This window comes from Ixodes scapularis, unplaced genomic scaffold (genome assembly GCF_016920785.2).
Source record: "Ixodes scapularis isolate PalLabHiFi unplaced genomic scaffold, ASM1692078v2 PGA_scaffold3__209_contigs__length_174095766, whole genome shotgun sequence".
Lineage (NCBI taxonomy): Eukaryota > Metazoa > Arthropoda > Arachnida > Ixodida > Ixodidae > Ixodes > Ixodes scapularis.
The window spans coordinates 26,640,007-26,663,792 of NW_024609868.1; the positions used below are offsets into that span (position 1 = coordinate 26,640,007).

Consider the following 23,786-nt stretch of genomic DNA (forward strand, 5'->3'; position numbering starts at 1 on the left):
AGTTTTGAGTACTCTTGTGTTGTGAAAAAAAGTAAAGAAAAGAAGTGAGGGGGTTGTGGAAAGATAATTTTTATTTTGGTGTCAAAGAACACCATTCATAAATAAAAACAGAGTACTTGAGCAGATGCAAATACAAACTGCGCTCCAACGCACAACCAGGAACTCTTCAAGCCGTCCACACGATTATTTACAACCACGATGCCTATCTGTTTTCGAGCGAACGGGAGGGGGATGAAGGAAACCGGAACACAAACAAGAAAAGGATCGAGATTTATGGCATCCGCCACCTGTGCGTGCCCCGTACTCCTAATCGAAGATGCTGCCTCAATCGGGCTTCTCAGAGCGACGTCCGGCCTTCTGTGTTTTTGCACACGACGTTATATTCATGTTATATTCGGCTGGTCGCTTTCCATCGTTTCGGAGTACTGAAAAACCGATGCCCATTCGGCGGTTGAAGTCGGGTGCTTTGAATATAAGGGACTTTTAGCAAAACATTTCTGTGCTCCACGTACCGCAGTACTGGAACCTTTGAAACATGCTTTTAAGCGCGCGCCCCGCGATTATATTACCACCCGGGCGCGCGCTTAAAAGCACGCTTCAAAGGCTTCGGCAGTTCGGTACGCGGGGCACGGCAACGGTTTGCTAAAGGTCCCTATATTCATCTCGTCTTTTCAGAGAGCGCTCCGATTTTCGTCTTGCACCTTCCTCTGACTCGTAGCGTTGTGGGGCACCCTGGCTTCGAAGTGGGAGCAGTTGGAGCACGTAGGCTTAAGCGCTATCGCGCCAAAGGCTTTTACTATAAAAAGTAAGCGTGAGAAAGGCCGCTTTTGCTGGAGGCGACTCGGTGATCGAATGTGCTTGCCTAGCGTGTCTCGTGCCTCACGTGCTCGTGCGCTCGCGCCAGCGTAGCGTTGGGGTCGATACATTGCACACCTTCTCCCTAAATGTAGTCCATCGAATACCGAGGACGACGATGTTCACGTTGCGGACGGGGGCACATTCAGACCTGGACCTGAAAGCTGCGAGCGAGGTGTTGATAGCCCAATCTGGTGACCCTGTTCCGCACTTGACATGACGCTAGGCTCGGTTCCTTGTTCCATGGCCGGTGTGATACCTTGGTCAGTGGCAGGGTGTGCGTCAGGCAGAATTGGCGCGAAGTCTTCAGTGTAGTCCGACATGTCGCTACTGTGGGTTGGCATCTCGCATTTCCTGCTTCGGATGGAATCAGTGTGTCGCCGACAAACGCGTTCGTCTTCAAGCTGTACCTGGTAGTAGACAGGCCCCAACAGGAATGATATCTCCGCTGGAGGCTGGAAGCCAGCGGATTTCGCTTGTGATAAGTCCATGATAAATACAGGGTTTTCTTGCATAAAGTGGCGCACGGATTTACAATTGTCAATCAGATAACATGTCTTTTTGCGATGGACCATTGTTGCGTGTTCATCTAGGCGTAGCTGATCGAAGGCTGACAAAATTTGTCGCCCGAATTCGTCGTCGGGGTGTCGTCGGCGGCAGGAACACTTTCGCACGTCCTCTTCAGCTTCTCCAGCAAGGCGCCCAGCTCAACTCTGTCGTCCTCGGCGGTGTTGTGCAGCTGGTGCTGAACGGCGGTGCGCCGTTCGTTGCATAGCATTTCAGCGCTTCCAGGTGTACAAAACCTTGGTGCTTGTCGAAACGCCTGTTGTAGTTGGCGGCGTTCCGGGCTTTCTGGCTCTCCTGGCCCTGAGCTTCATCTCCGGCTTCTCCTTGGCGTCCCTCAGCATCTCTGACAGCCTTGCTTTCCCGTCGAACATCGACCGCTTTTGGCGGAGCCCGGGATCATTCTAGTTCAAAATTATCTTTGTCTTTTTGCCGATCATTTTGAGTGTATCGGGACCACCGCTCAGCACCTTGGAACCAGTAGCCTTGACAGCCTTTGAAAATGCACTTACTCCACTCACGATGCCGCCCACCCCGGAATTTTTCGCCTTCTCATCGGACTGGGCCGGTTTTCCGGGGTCTGCTACGGTAGCAGTGCCGTGACTTTTATCGGTATTGACGTCTGCATTTAGTTCTGTCTTCTGCCTTTCCGCGTCGTGCTGAACAAGCTCCTCCGGACTGTCGACTAGAACGTCTCGATGACCGTGCCGATACCCCGAGGGACTTTGGTTTGTAAATCTGCTGACTGACGTAGCCGCGGTGGATCGGTTTTATGAGCCCAACTTGCTAAAGCCTCAGTTCATTGGACCCTTGTTCTCTTTCGAAGCAGCGTGGGCAAACCTCTTCAGGACTGACAACTCTTTCTCCTTCCCTGTTTCGTCTGCCTTCGTCTTTTTGAAATCCTCCGAGGAGTTGTCTTCACTCGTCGACTTCGGGGATCTTACGGGACTGGCAGTCTCGCCCAAATTTTTTCGGGGCTTCGGCACGCTCTTAAAACCGGCGTCGCCATCGCATTTGGTCTGAGCCACTCCCGCCGGTTTCGCTTCCTTGATCTCGCCCAGTTTTTCCGAGGTTGTCCGTGATCGCAGCTTGTTCTTGTCATTCTGGTCCCCGTGTCTTCATCGGCACTCTCAAACGCTTCTTCTGACTCCGACATCGTCGTCCTCTTGGGCAGCAAGGGCAGAGGAATCCGGTGAGCCTTGAAAAACTTGGGTGTAGTAGCGGGGTCGACATCAACACGAACCGGAGGCCCTTTGCTTTTTTCAAGCCGAGATGAAGGACCGGAACCAGTCGCGCCCAAAGTGATTTTCGCTGAATCCTTTGACGACCATAAGTTACAATTTTATGCTTTTGTCCTTCAACGACACGTCGGCTGAAATCTTCCCCAGAACTTCCAGGGTCTGCTGCGTATAGGACCGTAGACGTAAGGAGCGTGCTCGTGGATATGCGAAGCTGACGCATCACACGCGAGCTGATGATCACGAAGGCAGATACGGAGTCCACTTCCATTTGTACGCCGCAGCCGTTGACCGAAACATCACAAAACACAGGTGGCTGGATGCTCTCAATGGCGAAAACTTCGTAATCTTCTGACAGGGGCTCCAGAGTGTTGCTTCGAACAGTCGACAGTCGGCTCTCGCCTTTTGGCGACGAGCCGCGACGATGTGTCCTTTGTTATTGTAAAAGCGACACACCGCCCCAACAAAGCGGCACGCTCTTGGGTCATGCGCCCCATTGCAACGCCAGCATGTTCCTTGTAGAGGTGTCCCTGAACGATTTTCCGCGCTGCATGTCGAGCCGCCGATTTCGGTAGGCGGAAGGCTTGGCTGCTGCAGTTTAGTGGTCCGAAGTGGCGATCTCGGCGTGGCGTCATTTACAACCCGGTGCATTTCGAAATCTGCTGCAGCTGCCGGCGATGCCGCAGAGGCGCGAATTTCAGTCACTTGACACCTGGCTGCTTTGGCCGCTCCGGCCATGTCTAGTGCTTTACTCAACGAGCAGACGCCGCTGTAACGAGTCGTCATGGAGGCCGCAAACGACGCGGTCTCGAAGCATGTTGTCGATCATTGAGCCGAACTCGCAGTGCTCAGTTAAGCGTCGAAGTTCTGCCATGAAAGTCGCCACATTTGCTCCTGGACGTCGACCTCGTTTGGAGAATTGAAATTGCCTGAACCTTCTCAGGCTGTTGAGCGGCAAAGTGCTCTTGAAGCTTGCGCGTTATGTCTCTGAATAGCGTTTCAGCTTGCCACCTCGGCGAGCATAGAGAACGCAAGATGGAGTTTGTTTTGGAGACGCAGACGCTACACAGGACGGCGAATTTTTTCTCTGGCGTAGTTATGCCGCTCGCCACGAAAAAGAACTTTAGACGCTCGACAGAGCGTTGCTATGACGCGGGGCTCCTCGGCCGTAGATTTCTCGAACTGTAGTTTTCAAGCCATTCCTGGAATGGTAGAGCGCTGCCGTAGCCTATGCTGCAGGTTTACCAGTTTACCTCGTCGCCAAAGTTATGTGCCGAGACGAACACATTTTAGGCTTAAGCGCTGTCGCGCCACAGGCTCTTAGTATAAAAGGTGAGCATGAGAAAGGCTGCTCTTACTGGAGGCGGCTCATAATTCGAATGCGCTTGCCTGGCACGCGGAACCCCGAAGGCTCCGGTAGTGCGGTACGCGGAACATGGCAACGGTATTCTAAAAGTCTCTATTGGATTAGCTTTTTCATATCGGGCGGTGGAGCGGTTGCGGCAAGTTGCCCTCGGGTACTCAGTTCCGTGTCGGCGCTCTGGCCTCAAGAGAATGTTGCAGAGAATTCGGCTGACGCACAGTTCCTCTATTAGCCGCGAGATGTTTGGTGGCGCCCTCCTATGGTGTATTCTCGTGACGTCACTACTTCGCCCACAACAAGTTCGATGGTGTTTGTAATGAGCATGGTGGAAGCTTGAATCCATTGCGCTCTCAAAGCCCGTCAGGATTAAAGTTATTACATTCATCTTATTTCCGTCCATGGGGAATCCTTTGCTGACGTCACAGTCAGCATTCGGCCAATCGTGGCAGGCCAACCAGAGCGACGCTTTTGATCGCGCACGTCGCCAATAGTTCGGATCGCGAGACGCTCCCGGATCTCGCAGTCCCGGTTCGCAGGACTGGAGCGCTGGAAAACAACCTGCCGAATATACCATCACTACAAAAGTGACTGCTGCAGCTTCAGAGCATGGCGCAAATGCGATGACGTTAGACAGTTTTCTTCGATCGTTTATCGCCCTTTTCGTTACGCTCCCGGCGGCGACGACGCCGGTATTGCGCATGCGCACCGCAGGCCTTGTCCGCAGTGTTCCCGATATCACAGAGGGTGGGATTCACGACGGCAAGTTTATTTACTGCGCGAGCTGCTAAGCCATTGTAATGCAGCTAATGCATCATACACAAGAGAGTATGCACAATACCGTCTGAGGCGTGTTTCTTCCTTCTGTAGACGTCCCTGTCACACTGGTCATACAAAAGGTGTCTGCTGTAGCATGTCTACGTTTGTATGAAACAACCACCTTGCTCTTGGTATAAAAAAAAAAAAAACAAAAAAAACAATAGAAGGCCAAAAAGAAGAAAAACGAAATCTGCACATTTCTCCTCGATGCGCCTCGACAGAGTTGTGTCTCATTTCCGCAGAGTCGGCGAGCAAAGGATGCCTCCTAATCTTTCATTGGTTGCCCGAGGGTTATAAAATAGCGCTGCCGAGTTGGGGAAAGTAGGACGCCGTTCTAGTAGCTGTTGGCAGCCGACAGGAAGTTAACGCCTCCTCCTGGCCACTCTCCTGCGCGCTCCTAGAAAAAAAAAAAAGTTTGTAAACAAGACGTTATCCTGCTCCTCATTTTTCCCGCCCGGGTCCCTCTCTCACTCTCTTTTCTTTCTTCTGGCAGAAAAAGCTAACTCTAGTCGGGTTCGGTACAGGTGACTTTCTCACCTCAGTATCAATTGCGAACGTTTCCTCAAGGGCCCTTTCTCACACTGTGCACCTTTACATGCACGTTACTTGCATGGCATCTTTGGCTACATTATAAGTTTGTTGTGGATCGTTAAGATCGAGCAAAAACGGTTTATGTGTACTATATATACGTATTGAGAGAAGGGTTAGGCGACAAAGCAGACTATCAAAGAGCAAAATATTTAATCCCAACCGCCGCTAGTTTGAGCCGCCAGCGCGGAAACTAAATGAGAGCTAGAGCTCACCAAAACAGTGCGATGACAATGGTCAGAGTAATGTTCGATGACGATGACGAAGTTCCATATGCACGGGAAGCTCTCCCGTGCGCTTCTGCGATCGCATGCGTATCAGCTAGAGATGCAAAACTATCGATAAATCGACTATCGATACTATCGATAGTTTTTCGAAAATTATCGATAGTGTCGCAGAACTATCAATAGTCGACTATCGATATTACTATCGAAAGTTTTTCGATAGTCGACTATCGATAGTACTATCGTTTTGTTTTTCGATAGTGAACTATCGATAGTACTATCGATGGTTTTTCGATAGTCGACTATCGTTAGTTTTTCGATGGTCGACTATCGATAGTTCTGCGACATTATCGATAGTTTTATCACTATCGGTAGTCAGATTTCTGGCGACTTTCGATACTATCGATAGTGCTGTCGATAGTTTTACATTAGCGAACACAGTTGCCGCACCGAAGCACGCATCCCTTCCTCGTCTCTTCGCCCAAACTCCCGTCTATTCGGCATCACTGAAAGCTGAATCGAAGTTGGGATGGTAGGTGCTTGGGCTGGTTGGGTATCCCATTTGAAAAAAAAATAAAGCGAGAAACAGAGAAGAGGGGGCGACGCAAACTAGTAGTGGTGCAAAACTATCGACAGTAAACCGTCGACAGTACTATCGATAGGTTTACGATAGTCGACTATCGATAGTACCATCGATAGTTTTTCGATAGTCGACTATCGATAGTACTATCGATAGTTTTTCGATAGTCGACTATTGATGTACTATCGATAGTTTTTTTACTATCGATAGTCAGATTTCTGGCGACTATCGATACTATCGATAGTCCTATCGATAGTTTTGCACCACTACCCTATTGGAAAAACGTACAAGAAACAAACCTTCTGCTTGTACAGTTCTGGTATGACACGACCATAATTTCTTTGTGTTATGCATGCAGCTAGTTTGGTTTGGCGTTCTGCATAACTGGAGATACCGGCACCGCTATGGCTCCGGGTCTGTCTATACTGGCAGCCACTTTGCTTGCCGATATGATTCGGTGTGGCTGGTATGATTTTGCGTCCGATGACGTAGGTGACTGCCGTCTTTCCAACAAACGCTTATACCACAGGACCACCGGTATAACCAAATCATACATGCAGAAAGACGACCGCCATCTTCCGACAAAAACGTCCATCGTTCACCACCGCTATCGTTACATACACCATACATGTCGAAAAAGAACATAAGCCACGTTTACACGAATGCGACTTAGTCGCATTGAATCCAGTTGCCGCATTCAATATGCGGTCATGTAAACGGCATAATGCGCAAAGCGCATCGCATTTTGGAACGGGGAGGATTATCGGAAGGCGCTCGCTGCGGGAGCGAGTGAACAGCTGAGAACATGGCGGCGGCCAACCTCGTCGGCGGCGCGGAGAGCGGTCCCGCAATTTTTTTCCCGAGAACGCAAGCTTTTATTGCGATCATAAGTAAGCGGAATATAGCGGAGCTGCTCGGTGAGGGCGGCCCCGTCCAAACCTTTGCGAAGTACGACTTGCGCGTCCGAAGGGGTCACAAAGGCTTCAGTGCAAGCACGAATGACACCGAGAGCTCCGAGCACTGTAGAGCACTGCATGGTAGCGCAGAACGAGCAGCTCCTACCTCGGTGCAGTTCCTGACTCCGCAAGAGCCTCTCGGACTCGGGGTCCGGTTGGTCCGGTCGCGATCGGCGAGGTCTAGCGCGGCGAAACGCGGAGGCTTCCTCAAAGCGTGCACACACACGTCGCCTCTCGTTCAGAGTGAACCGGCGGCCCGGCCTGGAGTCCTAAACGCCTTCCGGCTCCCAACTTTTTCCACAGCACCGAAGACAGCGGGCACGGTCTTTACGTTCACTGAATGCGTCGAAAGGCCTCCATGTGCGATGCACCGGAAAACGTGGTGCGGCTGGTGCCGGAACGGAACTGCATAACTTCGAGCTTTGAGTCAACGTGCACGGCAACAAACCGATCGTGACACCAAGCCGCGGATACCGCATCGCCGGTCGACAGCGGCAAACGGCCCGTTGCTCGTATCGTGGGCCGTGACTCGTACTCGGCCAACTTGGCGTCTTTTCGTGGCCCCTCGCGTCGTCGCAACCAGCCACAAACCCGACAAACCCACCAGCCCGAAACCGCAGCGACCGTAGCCTGCGTTGGAGAAAAGCGAAACCGAAACTTAATGCTTCCGCCCAGTGGCTTCCGCTGCCGCGGCTTTTCTAACTTCGCGGCTTCCACTTCCGGTCGTCGCGGAGATGGCGAAGGTAGAGCCAGTAGAGCGGTGTGGGGGGTCGTTGGCTCGTTTACGGTTACGGGACAGATGTTTTGCGGTCCGTTTCTACTGCGTCTCTGGCTCTCAACTGGACGGCGCCTCTCATAGTTCAACCAGGCGTGGTCAGCCTGCGTCAGGCCGGCTCGACTCGTCCGATCGCCGGACCGCAGGCGACTTCCAAGTACGGCCGTTAGGCCTAGGATCCGAAGGCCTAGGATCCGTGAAGCGGTAAGCGAATCTCGTCCCGTTTTCGTTCTACTTTTAAATTACGTTAGGTGCGCTACAGTATAAGCATGCGTGCCAAGTGTTCGTGACAATTTTGAACTAAAATAATTGTGCTTCATTGCGGTCATTTGCCGAAAATGTAAATCGAGCAATGAACGAGGAGCCATGCTTGAAAACGGTGTATGTAAGATGTTAACTTCTACCTGGGCGGCTAAAAAAAAAAAAAAGTCAAGACTGGTTACGGTTGGATGCGAGGCTGGTCCCAATGCGATGGTAAGCTCTTAGAGCGCCTTTCTGAACGGCATGTTAGCAATATAGCGATCAACGAGACGAGCGACGGCGAGAAGCTACGAGAGCTGGCGCCGAGCGCCGAAGATTTCTCACTCTCGCCGCTTGCGCCGCTCGGTTCTTGGGCATCTAGAAAACGTCGCTCATCGCCTTGATCGCTCGCACCAATCGCTTTCATAATGTGTGTCTCGTCGCGCGGCTGACTGCCGTGTTTATTCGAATATAAGTCGACCTTTTTTCTTTTTTTTTCGGAAATTGTGATTAAAGAATTTCGACACCTACATTTGCGACCAAATTTTGCGACCCTACCGGAGGCATGAAGCTATCGAGTCACCGAGCCGGCGTTGCCGTAGAGCCGCGCCGCTTCTTGTTTCAAAAAGCTTTTGGTTGCCGAAATGGCTCGCCGCCCGCGGTGGCCGGTGCCGATATCGCGTGCACCCCTCGGGCGTCGGATTTCGACATCGCGCCTCTAGCGTTCCCCTTGCTGGGCAACGGGTAAGGAGAGGAACGCGATGCGCCATGCACTTTACCCTCCATCCTCGCAAACGCGCACAAAAAAAAAAGAGAAAAAAAAAGAAAAGATGTTATTTTTGTTAGTTGTTTGAGGCGGCTCGGCTCGCGTGTTGCTCATGGCGACACGGCGGCTTTGCTTGCGTCTTTGTAGTTTGTCTTCCGTCGCTTCGCACCTTTTTTCGTTTCTTGTCGTCATTTTACAATGGTGTCAGTGAAGTATTGCTGCGAATTTGCGAGGATGTCTACCCAGCTGACGAAGCTTCGGACGATGATAACATGTCCAGAAGTTCTGACGGTGATGAAGATTTTGGCATCGCCCCGTGATTTAGCTGAGAGTGATGTAAATAAAGGTTTTTTCCTTTCTTTTGCCCAAAATTTCCCCTGTTCTTAAAAATAAAAAAAAAGGTCGACCTATATTTGATTTTTTTTTTCTTGGTGGATCCAATAAATAGGGTTCGGCCTATTTTCGAGTAAATACGGTAACTTTAATTCTTATTTTGGGTTACGTCGGACGCAACTCGAATGCTTGACAGTTACGTTGGGCGTAACTTTAATTTTGATTTCGGGTTCCGTCGGACGTAACGTTAGACACTCCGTTACACTTAAGGAAAATAGGGGCTGCTGGGTCATCATATAAACCAACCATTTGTGTTTAATTAAAATGCATCACTGACCTAAAAAAAAAATACTGCTATCCTAGAGTTTATGCTATAGGAATGTAGCGCTTCAGATAAATTTGTTAATTTTTACTTTTAGTCCCTGCCCCCTCCAGATACAACATCTGGCCTAAAGCAGTGTTCCGGATCTCCTTCCAAGACCTCAGGCGGGTCGTCATTCAATCCATGAGTCGGCGGCGTCTTATGGGCGTGTTGCTGGTGCTTACTGGATGGTGCTACCGAGGGAAAAGTGGTCATGCTTGGGAAAGGCAAGTATGGCCGCCGTAAGTATACATATTGTCTTTACCTTTGCTTGAATCCACTTTTAAGAAATGCACAGTTCGCATGTGTGCATCTCTCAATGTTTCCACAGTCGGCTGCTTTTTTTGTTTTTTTTTTGAGTGCTCCAACTCTGTCAGCGCTAGTTTCTCTAGATCATGCAAATGGGATGCAACACTAAACCACATATGTTCTCGCAACAAACAGTGCTGTGCAGAAGCACAGTGGAATTTACTCTAGCTTTATAATGCAGCACAAAATAGTGGACTCCAAGTATAGCTACTTTCGTGACTCCGTTTAACCAAAAGCTCTGCCGAAACAAACTTGCCGCCTTATAGGTAGTGCAAAAGAACCTCGCGTGCCTAACCTGGAGAAGGGCATTTTTTTTCATAGGTCAATTTTTTCTTAAACCAATACCTTCAGCCTCCTTGAAATGTTAACATCATGTGACACACGGAAGAACAGTAAACTCTTTAATGTTGGCGAACCTTTAATTTTCGCGGCCTTTATTTTTGCAGAATTCAGTGGCTGCGATTATGTCCTCTGTGACCGATTCGAGAAGAAATAGGGGCCACGAAGATAAGGGGGTTTTACTCTACATCGGAGGAAAGAGGAAGTCACAACAACAATCATGGTGTCGACACTTTGTAAGCCTATCTGTGTCTATTGAATGATATCAATTTTGTTTTAGTTCGTTAAACATTGTTGCCTGTACATTGTGGGATGTCGTCTTCAACACGAGCAGTGGTTTTCTTCTCAAGCAGGCAGCATGGATGCGTGCCGCAGCACAACATAGTTCATTTGCAGGTGGTACCGCAGGTTGAAGGATGGTTGGCACAATATGGGGGAATCACAATTCAATGTTCTACCTCGGGCGTAGACAAGATTTGCTTATTCTAAATCCTTTTGTCTGAAAATCTGGGATTTGCGATGAATGTACCCGCATGGTTGGAAGGGCCAGACAAGCCTTGTGAGCGCTTCTTTTTCTAGCGTCTCAGTCCTGAACCCACTCACGCACCACATGTGTAAATGTTCCGATAGGTGGGAGCACTTATTTGGAAAATGGTGAATGCCAACTGTTATCTTTATCAGACTTCTGTATTACGGTCAAAGTTGGACTGCATATTTGCAATACTTTTTCTCACTTAAAAATATGTCATACTAAAATATGTAAAATAGCCGATGACAAAAAGAGAATGGCTGGGCGTCCTCCAGCACGTGCTTGTGCTTTTCACCCCACTTTGGACAGATGTGCTTGCTCCAGGCTCATGAGGCGCTGAAACGTCATCGAAGGTAGCAGACGGGCTGGTGGTGGAACAACGGAGACTTCTCCCTGCCTTTCTCATGCTGTCAGTGAGCGTGTACCTCTATACTCTAACTTAGCTTAACCTGCACAGAGCTGAGGAGAATAGGCTTGGCGAGTGCCCTTACTGCATATGCATTTGTACAGCTGAGGCACTTTCTGAATCAAGAACATTCTGTATCTTACCTTCAAAAACACATCATTTTGGGGGTGCAAAAGGAATTGTAAGGCATATCTTTGTTTGTATTGTCCTATTACGCATCACAGGCACGTAGCCAAGGGTAGTCTTATGAGGCCCGGCCCCCCCCTCCCCCCCCGATATCTTCCATTTTGCATGGGTCCTCCTCTCCCCCCTCCCCCTCATACAGCGTTTTGTTATGAGGGGGCCCCCCTGAAACAAAATCCTGGCTACGTGCCTGACGCATCGACTCCAACTTAATGCGGAGTTGACCCACCCTGTTGATAAATTTAATGCCTGCCAGGTAATTTGTTTTGCATTCAGTTAATATATCAGTATTCAGTTAGGTATCCCAAGTCATTAGTCGTTGAGATGCAGTCTCTCTGCAAGTCAGTCATGTTTAACATTCATAAAACTGCTTGTCAAATAATGGCAGTGTCGAGGACATGTACTCGGCTCGAGCAATCGCTGTGCACAAGCTGGTCGTGTGGATGCAGACAGCAAACATCCCGGTTGAAACGTCCTTCCTCGCAATGTAGCTCAAGGCTAGGTCAGGGACCCACTTACAAACGTCTATACTTTGCATCTCTTTAAGCTGGACCACTTTTGACACTACAAGCCATTGCAGCAAAAACAGTGTGAGACATGATTATAAGCTCGACGTACCATGGCATCCAACTAGAAGGTCACATGGCTTGCAGCTTCTGCCGTAATTAACTTTAAACTGAGATAGTTTGGAATAATGCTCCCGGTTTTTAGTGTTGCCCGGCACGGTTTTTAGTGTTGCCCGGCATTGAAAAATCTGCATTCGTGACTGTATCACCTTATGAATGCATACTAGCTATTAAACTCTCCATTCTGCAGAGAAATGAAATGCACTTTGCTTCCAACTGCAGCTACTTCCGGAACTTCATGGTATGAAGCACCTTATGGCTGCAAGCTCTGACCGATCTTGTTCTCTGGTCTGCGCAGGCCCATTGCAGGGAGTCACTCCGAGAGCCTCACCAGAGGTTCCTGCCCGTGGTCGTTCTAAATTTTTTTTGTCGTAGGTATGCATCCTTTCTGTCTTTCCCTAATGTACTCAGGCGTTTTCTTTTCATTGTCGCAGATTTGCCTCAAAATTGGTTCAGCACAAAAATGGATGCTGTACAACTGTATCCCGCATATTTTGTTCAAGATAACTTTTCTTTGTGAAAGTTAGATTTTTTTTTATGAAGGTTAGTCTTTTTTGTTTTTATTCACAAATTTATTTGAGTTTCCATGGGCAACACTAAAATGTTATGCCAAGGGCAAGGACAAGTTCACTGCTCTAACTTGTTCTCAACTGATTGCCAGAAATTTTGTTAATGTCGTGAAACCTCTTTCCAGCACTTGCTTTGCAGCATGGAAGCAAATTATACATGGGACATACTCTTCTTTAGACTGCTTGTTCATTCTGCAGGTCTGCCTTCTATAGATGTCGTGCTACTGGAGAGCAGGCGAATTCGATTGTTGGTTTTGCCATTGCTTTTTTTTTAGCTGTTGTCTTAATAGTTCTTGTAAATTTAAAAATTTTCCTAAAAAGCAAGTCGGCAAGAATATCTATTTTGACTAGTTAGCTGGAAATAATGATCTAGTACCCTTTAGTCAGTAAAATAGATACTGTGTGCCACTGTTAGTGTCAAGTAGAGATGCATGCTTTTTAGGCATTTTGCGCAGAGTGGTACCCATTTTTATTGGTTAGCCTCTTGGTGCGCCAACTAAACTCTTTCTATCCAGACACCTGCCCTTTGCTTTTATTTGGCAGGCTCTGGCAATAAAATAATATAGTGTTATTCCTCGGTGGCTTAAAAACCTAAATAAAGAAGTTTCTCCATGTTTAAACGCAAACGTTTATAAAGGCAAAAATGAATTAAGCCAGTAGCAGACGACACATAGCCTCAGCAGTGCTCCGCGCCAACAGCGTTGCGTCAAAATAGCGGTCGTCTCCTTTTTGCTGCCTTCTCTCTCTTTCCTTCGGCACTCTCCTCCCTTTCCTCCTCTCCGGCACCTTTGTCACCATACCCACTGGCTAAACTCTCCCACTATACGGCTCTGCATTGCAGTAGTAGGTTTTTTTTTTTATAGTCTTTAGAGTTAAATGTGAATATTTGACAGAAATCTCCCAGGTTGGGGTGAAAGAGGGTTAAATGAATGCATTTGATCATTCGCCTTAATTCGGTACCCATCATTTCAAGGCCTGTGTGGCCTTGTCCTGGGGTGTGTCTATGACTGTGGCTGTGAAGGAGCAGTTTTTTAATAGGTACAAGTACAAAGTATAAAAACAAAAGGATATATGTGCTGATCATGAAAGAATATGCTAGCCATTCTAATGTAGCTCTGCCAAGTACTTGATTGTGATTTGTTTTTATTTCCAGCTACTTGGTTGCCTCAAGATCTGGAGATCCCAGTGGCCGAAAGCTTGGACTCAATATTCTTCTGTGGTCCGGCCAGGACCATGGGGGAGGTAATCCCAGCAACAAGAGCATCACAGTGTCTCCCTGCCTGTGACTTTCGATTAGCATCACGACAAGGGAGTCCTCATGCCACCAAGTGTTAGGTATGCTACTCGAAATAAGCATTCTTACCTATTCTTAAGTGAAACAGCAAAAGCACTACTAAGCCTAAAATGCAAAAAACATTCAAATCTCGGGTTGGATGGAGTTCCAATTACAAAAAGGCGTCTGCAGACATGATTCACATGTGAACTTAAAGCCCACGGATGTAGGTTCGACGGAGTCACAGAAATAACTTCCCGCAGATAGCTTCGCTAGTGCCATACCCAAACAAATTCTTAAAATAATGATTGTGTTACGTTGGTGTCATTAATCTTTTGTACCTACCCCACCCAGCAGTCGGGAGATGTGAAGTATAAAAAAAATGGGAACTTGCAAATTGTGCGCTCTGCAAAGATAATATATTGAACCGAGCATAGCACGTTCAACTTAAGAAAGCAATTCAGTGCAGGCCTAGTTTTAAGCTTCACATATTTGTTATTGCCCTTCATAATGAAGTAAAAACTGCTTAAGTTGTGGCCCACTACAGGCTTTCTATTAGTGTTAAAAAGTGTTATGGCAGTTTAAACAGCTCGCTCCAAATATTTTCTTGAAATGCATAGGTTTATGGAAATTATTATGTGGATGTTTGCAGACAGTCATGGGGAGACCAATATTTAGTGCCAAGTGTTCCACTTATTCAGAGTTAATTGAGTCTGTAAATATTGTAGGTCGCAAATTAAATATTTATGGTATGCAATGGGCACAATCATCCGTAATGACTAGCTCTACCTAGGGGAACTTTATACGTTTACTACGGCAAGATGGTTTCACAAAAATAAGTATTTAGTTTATTCAACTCCTGCACTAACCTTATCTCTAGAAACTTTTTATATTCTTTACGATGCTGAGTTAGGATTCGGGAAGTAGTTTTTCTAGAACTACGCTAGACATTTCCAGTTCATAATTTTTCTCGCAAAGAATTCGAGAGAGCCAAACCCTGTAATATACGGATGGAACTCGCAGAATGATACGACTGGCAGTTTGAAACATTCGGCACTGTAACAGTAACAATGACATGTCACTTGCCTATGTAATGCTCATTGTCGCAGATCAAACTGCTTTTTCCGTCTGCACTCATTTTCAGTGGACTCATTCAGCGAACTCGCACCCGAGACTGCAGCGCTGGGTTCTGCGAAGTAATTTGCATGAATATAGATGCAACAGGTTTCTTTGAGCGTGCGTCTAACACGTATTCTTCATATTGAATCTGCTACTGTATTCATGACCATGTCCTTAATTGTATCCACATTCCAGCTTATTTTTATTTTGACATTTGAGTTTTCTTCAGTACTTTTCTCAACATCTGTGCTTGTTGGGCCGTACTCAAGACCATACATCTTGTCTTTCACTAATACATCAATATATAAAACTGTTGATGCCGAGTGAGAATTCAAGGTACCGAATCTGTCGTGCGAGTTAAATAAGAACCAATAAAAAGCTCTACAAAGGAAATTTTGTTAAAGGAGGCTGTATAAGCACTAGAATAGCACATGCCATGCTAAAAAAAAAAATACAAATTCTTGTTAGGTATGCAAGGATGACACTGCTGTGCTGTTTCTGATGTGTCACAACAAAAATCAGTGCCATACAGTGTTCCTTATGGAAGTACAAACTGTCGAATTCAAAGCCCAGAAGTTGTATTCAAGAATGTTCCTCAATACAAATGTATTTAGAGATCTGAGCCACTGACTCATACATGACTATGTGGCGAACATTCATTTTCATGTGCATTATAGTTTACAAGGTCTAGTCTGCATTGATTTATTGCATTCATGCTGAAACTGGGAGGGGTTCTCTGGTGGAGGTGCGGGGTACCGCATGCCCGTGCAGCGTTCCCCTCCCAGGACCCGCAGTGCAAGCCCGACTCCAAGCTCGCTGAGAAGAACACTCAGCGCGGAACCTGAAACTCGGACCAGCCGCCGCACCAAGGGAGAGGATCCGGAGTACGGTTTGCTCCTGGAGAAACCCAAGCCGAAGAAGACGACGATGGACAACCAGTCGCAGGCCCCCGCCGCTCCTGCTGTCGTCTACCTACCCGTCGCTCCTCGGACACCGGCTCCCTTCCACGGCGAAAGCCACGAAGACATCGACGACTGGGTCCAACAATAGGAACGAGTGGCCCGTCATAACGGGTGGACACCGGAACAGTGTCTGCAAAACGCTTACTTCGCCTTGGAAGCCACCGCCCGGAACTGGTTCGAGAACCACGAAGCTTCGATCACTTCCTGGGAGCAACTCAAGGCTGAGTTGCGAAGAACGTTCACGAACCAACAACGACGAGAACGCAATGAAAGAACAAATAAAAGAGCATTCCACTGACTGAAATCGAACCCAGGCTTTCTGCACGACAGTCAAGCACGGTAACCACTCGGCCAAGCGCGCGGTCGCTCGCTGACGAGCAGGCATTCGACGAGCTGAAGCGACGACTGCAGACTCATCCTGTTCTAGGACATTTCGATCAAGATGCGGAAACCGAAATTCACACGGACGCAAGTAACGCAGGACTTGGCGCGGTACTAGTTCAAGTACAAGAAGGCACCGAGCGAGTCATCGCCTACACAAGTCGGACACTGTCCAAGGCAGAGAGAAACTACTCCACGACTGAGAAAGAATGCCTTGCGGTCGTCTGGGCAATCACGAAGTTTCGTCCGTATTTGTACGGGAGCCCGTTCCGTGTAGTCACGGACCACCACTCGCTCTGCTGGCTTGCGAACCTCAAGGACCCGTCAGGACGCCTCGCGCGGTGGAGTCTCCGACTACAAGAGTTCAACATGACCGTCGTCTACAAGTCAGGCCGCAAGCACAGCGACGCCGACTGCCTGTCCAGAGCTCCCGTCGCAACACCTTCCGGCAGCAGCGACGACGATGACGACGAGTGTTTTCTGGGCGCAGTGAACATCGACGACATGGCCCGGCGTCAACGAGACGATCCTGAGCTGCGCGCACTAATAGAGCACCTGGAAGGGCGCGGGAGTGCGATGCCACGTGTTTTTTCACGAGCGCTGCCGACCTTCGCCATTAGACAAGGTGTACTCTACAAAGAGAACTTCGGGAACAACAACTCGCCATGGCTGCTGGTAATCCCGACCGACCTTCGGGAGGAGATCTTTCAAGCCTGCCACGACGACCCGACGTCCGGACACCTTGGTTACAGCCGGACCCTAGCACGTATTCGTGAAAAGTATTACTGGCCCAAGCTCCCCAAAACCGTCCACCTGTACACGCGATCATGTCATGAATGCCAGCGACGAAAGAAACCTCCGACGAGGCCGGCCGGACTCTTGCAGTCAATTCCTCCGCCAACAGCACCCTTCCAGCAGATCGGAATGGATCTACTTGGCCCTTTTCCGCCGTCGACGTCGGGAAATCGCTGGATCATCGTCGCCACAGATTATCTCACGCGGTATGCCGAAACGAAAGCCCTTCCTTCCGGAACTGCTGTGGAAGTTGCCAAGTTTTTCATTGAATCCATCGTCCTCCGGCACGGCGCTCCCGAAGTCCTGATCTCAGACCGTGGATCATCATTCATGGCCCAGCTGACGCAAGAAGTCCTTCGTCTCAGCCACACCAGCCATCGCCGCACCACAGCGTACCACCCGCAGACCAACGGGCTGACGGAGCGACTCAACAAGACAATCGCCGATATGATCTCTATGTACGTCGACGTAGAGCACAAGACGTGGGACGAGGTGCTGCCCTACGTCACGTTCGCCTACAATACGGCGGTTCAAGAGACCACTGGATTCACCCCTTTCCAGCTGGTACATGGTCGGAAGGTAACGACCATGCTGGACGCCATGCTGCCCCATGAGCCATCTGACAACGAGAGCGACGACGCCCAGGCGGTTGCTCAACGCGCCGAAGAAGTTCGCCAGCTCGCCCGACTCCTGATTCAAGACCAGCAACGCGTCGACGCCGGCCGCTACAACCTTCGTCGCAGGGACGTCCACTTCCAGCCCGGAGATAGGGTGTGGGTATGGACGCCCATCCGTCGCCGCGGCCTCAGTGAGAAACTGCTGAAACGGTACTTTGGACCATACAAGGTACTTCGTCGCCTCGGCGAACTGAACTACGAGGTGATGCCCGACGGAACACGAACATCGTCACGCCGCCCACCACGACCTGAGGTCGTCCACGTCGTGCGCCTGAAGCCGTACTACGCTCGATAGGACTGTGGACCTTTTGTGCTCCAAAAGACTCTTTAGTTTATCGTTCTTTTTTATTTTGATTTGTTTTACACTGCATCGGGGCGATGCACTTTTAAAGGGGGGAGTAATGCCGCGCGCAAGGCTGAGAAAGCAACGCTCGGTCACGGTCCTCCAGAAAGTTCCCGTTTATTCATGTACCGCACGTAACTTCTATCATTTATCCCTGCTTTTGTTTTCTAGAAAGTGCGTGTTCATTCTCGCCCCGATCACGCGACGCTCGAACCGCTTTCGCCGAATCTTCGAGATAGCGGCGCACTCTAGATAAGAGGCCGCCCGCGACCTTGTCGAGTCAGTCTCGCCCCAGCGTTCGACTCTGCTGCCACGCCGACTTCGACGCCCGCGACGCTCTATTATTATCTTTTGTACTCTTTTATTTTTGGCACAAGTTCGCCACATTAAACGTTTATTTCTTCTTGTTTATTTCCTGTTTTCTTTTGGTCACCACCCGTGACAATATGGCCAGGGCGGCATAGTATAAAAGGCTAATTTGTAATGATCAGTCAGCTTATTACAGAGATGTGCCAGTCTTCTTTCAGAAAACTAGATGAAGGTTCATTCTAGCATAGTTTTATCTCGCGAATCTGAATATCCTGTTCGTTTTCCACAAAGATATAACTAAACGTGAGAAAACAAAAAAAAACATCCTACCAATAGTGACATCGTAAGAAGACCTTTCGGCCGCCAAGCGTGTCGCTTAAGGGCCGCGCGTCCAATCTCAAGTTTTCTAGGTATATTTTCCCGCATTGGCACCAGTCGCGACACATTTTTCTGCCCTTTTAAAAAATAGCACGGGCGTGCATAGCTTTGATAGGTGCTGAAGATGCATGAGCAAAGATTTCGAAAGCCACTTTTGTGACGTCGCTCTCCAGGGAAGTGCTTTCACAGCGCTTTAAAAATGACTCTATGCAGCCTCAATTCATAAAATTACCAAATAACTTTAATGTTTGAAATTCTGGAGGTCATATGAAGAAGATTTAAAAGTGTTTTCTCAAATACAAAACCGCTTCAGCCTCTCTCTAAGTATAGTATGTTCCTGAAATATTTAATCAGTGAAAATAGACCCATGGTTCCAATTAGAAACTTGCTAAGCATCATCAAAACACACTAAATCAACTTTCTTTGTGAAGATATAAAACAAGAGCAGCATTTTATGGCGTTCTAAAAAAATGGTCAATTTGGACGCGTTTCCAGACTTTGGTTTCTTACCAGAGCGCATCTTTGCACCTGCGGTCCTGCTGCCTGGTGGCCACAGTGCGAAGCCGCCCCTCGCCTCCCTCGTAGGATGGAGGGAAGCAAGGCGCACGTGCGTTGTGTGTCTAAGGGGGAACAGGACCTTGGGCGCAGAGATGAGCTCTGATAAGAAACTGAAACCTAGAAACTCGTCCAAATAAAGCGTTTTTACAGAACGCGTAAAAGGCTACCCCTGCATTATATTCTTCTAAAAAGAGTTGATTTTGTGGTTTTCAATGACTCAGCAAGTTTCTAATTGAAACCATATTTTCATTTTCACTAATTTAAAAGTTAATTAACAAATTGTATTTAATTATCTGACTGATTGTTACGATTAGGTCCCTATACTATGTACGCCTGGCCGTATAACTCGCCTGCACAAACCGCATTAATTTAGCTTTCACGACCTTTCTAAACATATATGTAAAGCTTAAAACTAAATCGCCCTGTACAACAGTGAAAAGGCGAAACCAGCATGTTGGAGCCATATGGCTCCACCGTGCTGGTATCGCCTTTTCGCTGGTATAGGTTGTCCCATATTACGTTATGCATGTACGGTTCCACATGGTTCCGCCATATTCCACTACGCTGGTATAGGATGTCCCATAATACGACACGCTTTTATGGTTCCGCCAACCTGTATCGTTCCGCCTTAATCCACTATTCTGGATCCGCCGATTCGCTTGTATAGGATGTCCCATATTACGGTTACGCTTGTATGGGCCTTTTCCGTCATCTTTCCATCATCGAAATTTTCGAACAGGGTAGTATCAGCACGCGTGTGCGCCGGTGTTTTCTTCGTCAGATAGCTGGGAAGATTCGGAAGAATCGTAGGAACTGCGTCGGCCGAAAGCCTTGGTTTCCCACGCTGAAAGTGTACTCTTCATCGTTGGTGACATGCGCGCCGTCTCTAATTATGCACTATGGTTCAAAATGTAATTCGCTCACAGCAGGAGTCTCATCCAACGTCTCGTGCTTTCGACGCAAGTTCTTATCCCACAGTGCTCGCCGCTTCTCGTCTTCGGGTACGCCGAACAAAGTCGCCTTTGGCGCGTCCCTTTCGCGAACGTATCCTGTTCTACACGGTAGTTTCGGCGGCGATAAGGCATTCTTCAATTTGAGAGGAAGACCAAAACCGCAAGACAACGGTAAACACAGTGACCACACGGCAAAAGCACGCAGACGAACAGACACGAACTGCAGTCACTCATTCAACGCCAACACCGAATATCAACGAAAACACACGCAGCAGGGCGTAGCCGACAGGCAGGATGCTTCTGGAGAAGTAGAGTTCATCGATATGCTCCCCCGAAGGGGAGCAGAATTGCGCATTTGTTTTCCCCGCGTCGCCACGTCGCTAATCGACGAGATCGATCACGTGAAGAGCGAAGCATTCAGCGCCGTGCAGGAACGTCACCGCTATGGTCGCTCCACCAAAGTCAAAAAAAGACAAAAGTCAAAGGGATCGGTAGCCGAGTAGGCGAGCGCATATTTGCTCGGAGCACGTGGAGCGAAAGCTCGCGCTGCGAAACCCAGAAATTCTGGCTTCAATCCCCACCCCTGCCCGTTTCGATCTCGATGAACATCGTACCGGCGACGGCGCGGTCGGGTATCACTACAGCGTGGTAGACGTTAAAGTTCCCAGGCTAGGCAGTCGCACTGCACTAGCTAAATTGTTTATCTACAGTGCGTAACAATGTCACCATGTCCTGGCTGACTAACCTCCTGCTGTATAAACAACTAACGACAAATTGGACTTTTTGGCGCCGCTATTCGCCGAATTCGGTCACGTGACGAGCAAAGCACTGAGAGCCGTGCCGGAAAGACGGTGCTACGGCCATCCGCCGAGGCTGATTGCGCAACTCTGCTACCGTAGGCAGCTATATAGACCCTTTCAGGCAACATTTCATGGGCGCCGCCATCTTGACGTCACGTGACCCTGCCGCCATAGCCGACCTTCAGTTTCTCGCCGTTGCTCCCCGTTGTGTGCTGCACCGGTCACCAGCGGAGCTTTGTTTACGAGTTCTTTTACATTCCGCGCTGAAATCGTGTTTTTTCTTTAGGTCTTTTTGGATATTTCGGGCTTTCATTTAATCATTTGATATCTATATTTCACCACTACTCTTGTATTTTCTTGTTTATGGAATGGAATCAGACAACGAATGCATCGACAATACATGATTATGGCCTACACTTCAGAGACGATGTAAGTTCATAACATTCTTTTGTTTCACTGGTCCCCGTCCCCCCCCCCCCCCCCCCCCCCCTTAAAAGGTGCTGTGCAACAATTCTCGGACTTCAGGTCGGCAGGTGTGGGAGTTGACCCCTACCACCCGTTGAATATGGAACAGAAAACCGTTTCCTAATACATGCCCTCTTTTTTTTTTTGACAAAATAAAAATAGATTGAAGTGTGTGCCCCCCGCGGCCACTTTCAACTCTCAAACCGTCTTTCCGGTAGTGTGGTTGTCACGTGGTTGTGACGTTTGACGGGATTCGCAGGCGGCTTTGGCTCGGCCCGGCAGGGACACTGAAAGCTCGCAAATCGCTCTTGTAGCCTCAGCTACGCTGGCATTTAGAACAAACCGGAGTATAAAAAAAAAAAAAAAAAACTCTAGTGGGGAAGCGTAATGACGCACGTTCGAAACGCGAGCCGAATATTCTATTTTGCTCGCCGGGAGTGCTGCTCAAACTTGAGAGCTACGGGACTATGGGCAAGTTAGCAACCCCAACAACAATAGCTCTGTTTTCAAACTGTGTAGAAATATATTATTTTAGTGCAACTAAAGTTAGTTCGCTTGATTTGTCCTTACAAAACCGAATTGGTGTGGTGTCAACAAGTTGACAGTTAATAAATCTCGAAAGTCTCGCGTGCCACATTTCTTCAAAAGTGTTTGAAAATACTGGTAGAATGGAAACTCGCACATAAGTTCTCAGATCATTTCTATTTCCCTTTTTGTAAAGTACTGTATCCTAGCTACTTGCATTTGTGACGTAAAAACGGCTGCCACTAAACAGGGTGTAAATATATCAGTGAGAATAGGTTCGATAATATCAACTTCATGCTTCACAGACCGTGTCTGGAGGCCATCAATATCGCAGCTGCTCCTGTTATTGAGATGTTTTATTACATATATTACTTGAAGCACGGTGATCAGCTGCAGAAACGTTGAGTTTTCATTGTTAGATGATAGATGAAGTAAAGAATCTAATGCACATACCTGGAGTTGATAAATAGAGAACTGTGGAAAACAAGCTTAATGTAGCGCACCCTATAGTTCGATCTCCTCGCCAATTCGAGTTTATGTACGTATGTATGCATGCATGTATGTATGTATTTATGTATGTATGTATGTATGTATGCATGCATGCATGCCTGTATGTATGTATGTGTGTATGTATGTATGTACGTACGTACGTACGTACGCATGTATGTGTGTATGTAAGTACTATGTATGTATGTATGTATGTGTGCACGTACGTATGTATGTATGTATGTGTGTGTGTATGTATGCATGTACGTACGTATGTATGTGTGTATGTAGGTACTATGTATATATATATATATGTATGTGTGTACGTACGTAGGTATGCATGTATGCATATATGTATGTATGTATGTGTGTATGTATGTGTCCGGCGCTTGCTTTTTGCAACAGCGAAATCAACGATGCCTAGCGGTAAGGACAGAGAACTGTGGCGGCAGGTTTACTTGCCAGCCTCTTCGAGCGGATCAGATATTCACAGCCCTGGCGGCCTAAAGACGAAGCGTAGGTCCGAAAATACGGGATGAAACTCGTCAGTATGGTAAATCCACAGCGGTTACACAACACATCTCTCCCCTTCTCCTGGCCGTGCGGAATAGGTATTGAACTACTTAACATTTAAATTATACTAAACTCATCGCATATGGTTGGAATAATTGCCTTAAAAACTGCAGGTGTTTTATGGCAAGATAAGTTATGAGAATACTAATATTAATTAAAAAAAAGCTATCCAGCTTTGCACTAAAATGACAAAAATAATCCCTGGAGAAGAGGGACAAAGGGGACAAAGACAAACACAAATCTCCAAAGGCCAGGCGGACTTTTTCGGTCGCGCACCGGTCACCTAGCAGTGTTTAGAGATTTGTGTTTGTCCTTTGTCCCCTTTGTGTCCCTTCCCCAGAGATTATTATTGTCATTCTTGTCCAGCTCCCTTGCACTTTTGCATTAACTGCATTTTAATCATAGTTGTACAATGATTATTTTCAAGACGGCATGTTTTGGTCATATTTAGGGCATTTTTTAACTGCGACCAATCACTTTTTTCGTGGACGTAGAGATATACGGATTAAGTTGTAATATTCAAAAACAGTATTTTTTTTTATAAAAAAAGGAGTGACAGGAAACCTAAT

The 23,786-nt window shown here is 47.8% G+C and overlaps 1 pseudogene; it reads right to left on the bottom strand.

The window, feature by feature from the left end:
• Positions 1 to 634: 634 nt before the first annotated feature.
• Positions 635 to 2,984, bottom strand: LOC115327368 (annotated as a pseudogene).
• Positions 2,985 to 23,786: the final 20,802 nt, after the last annotated feature.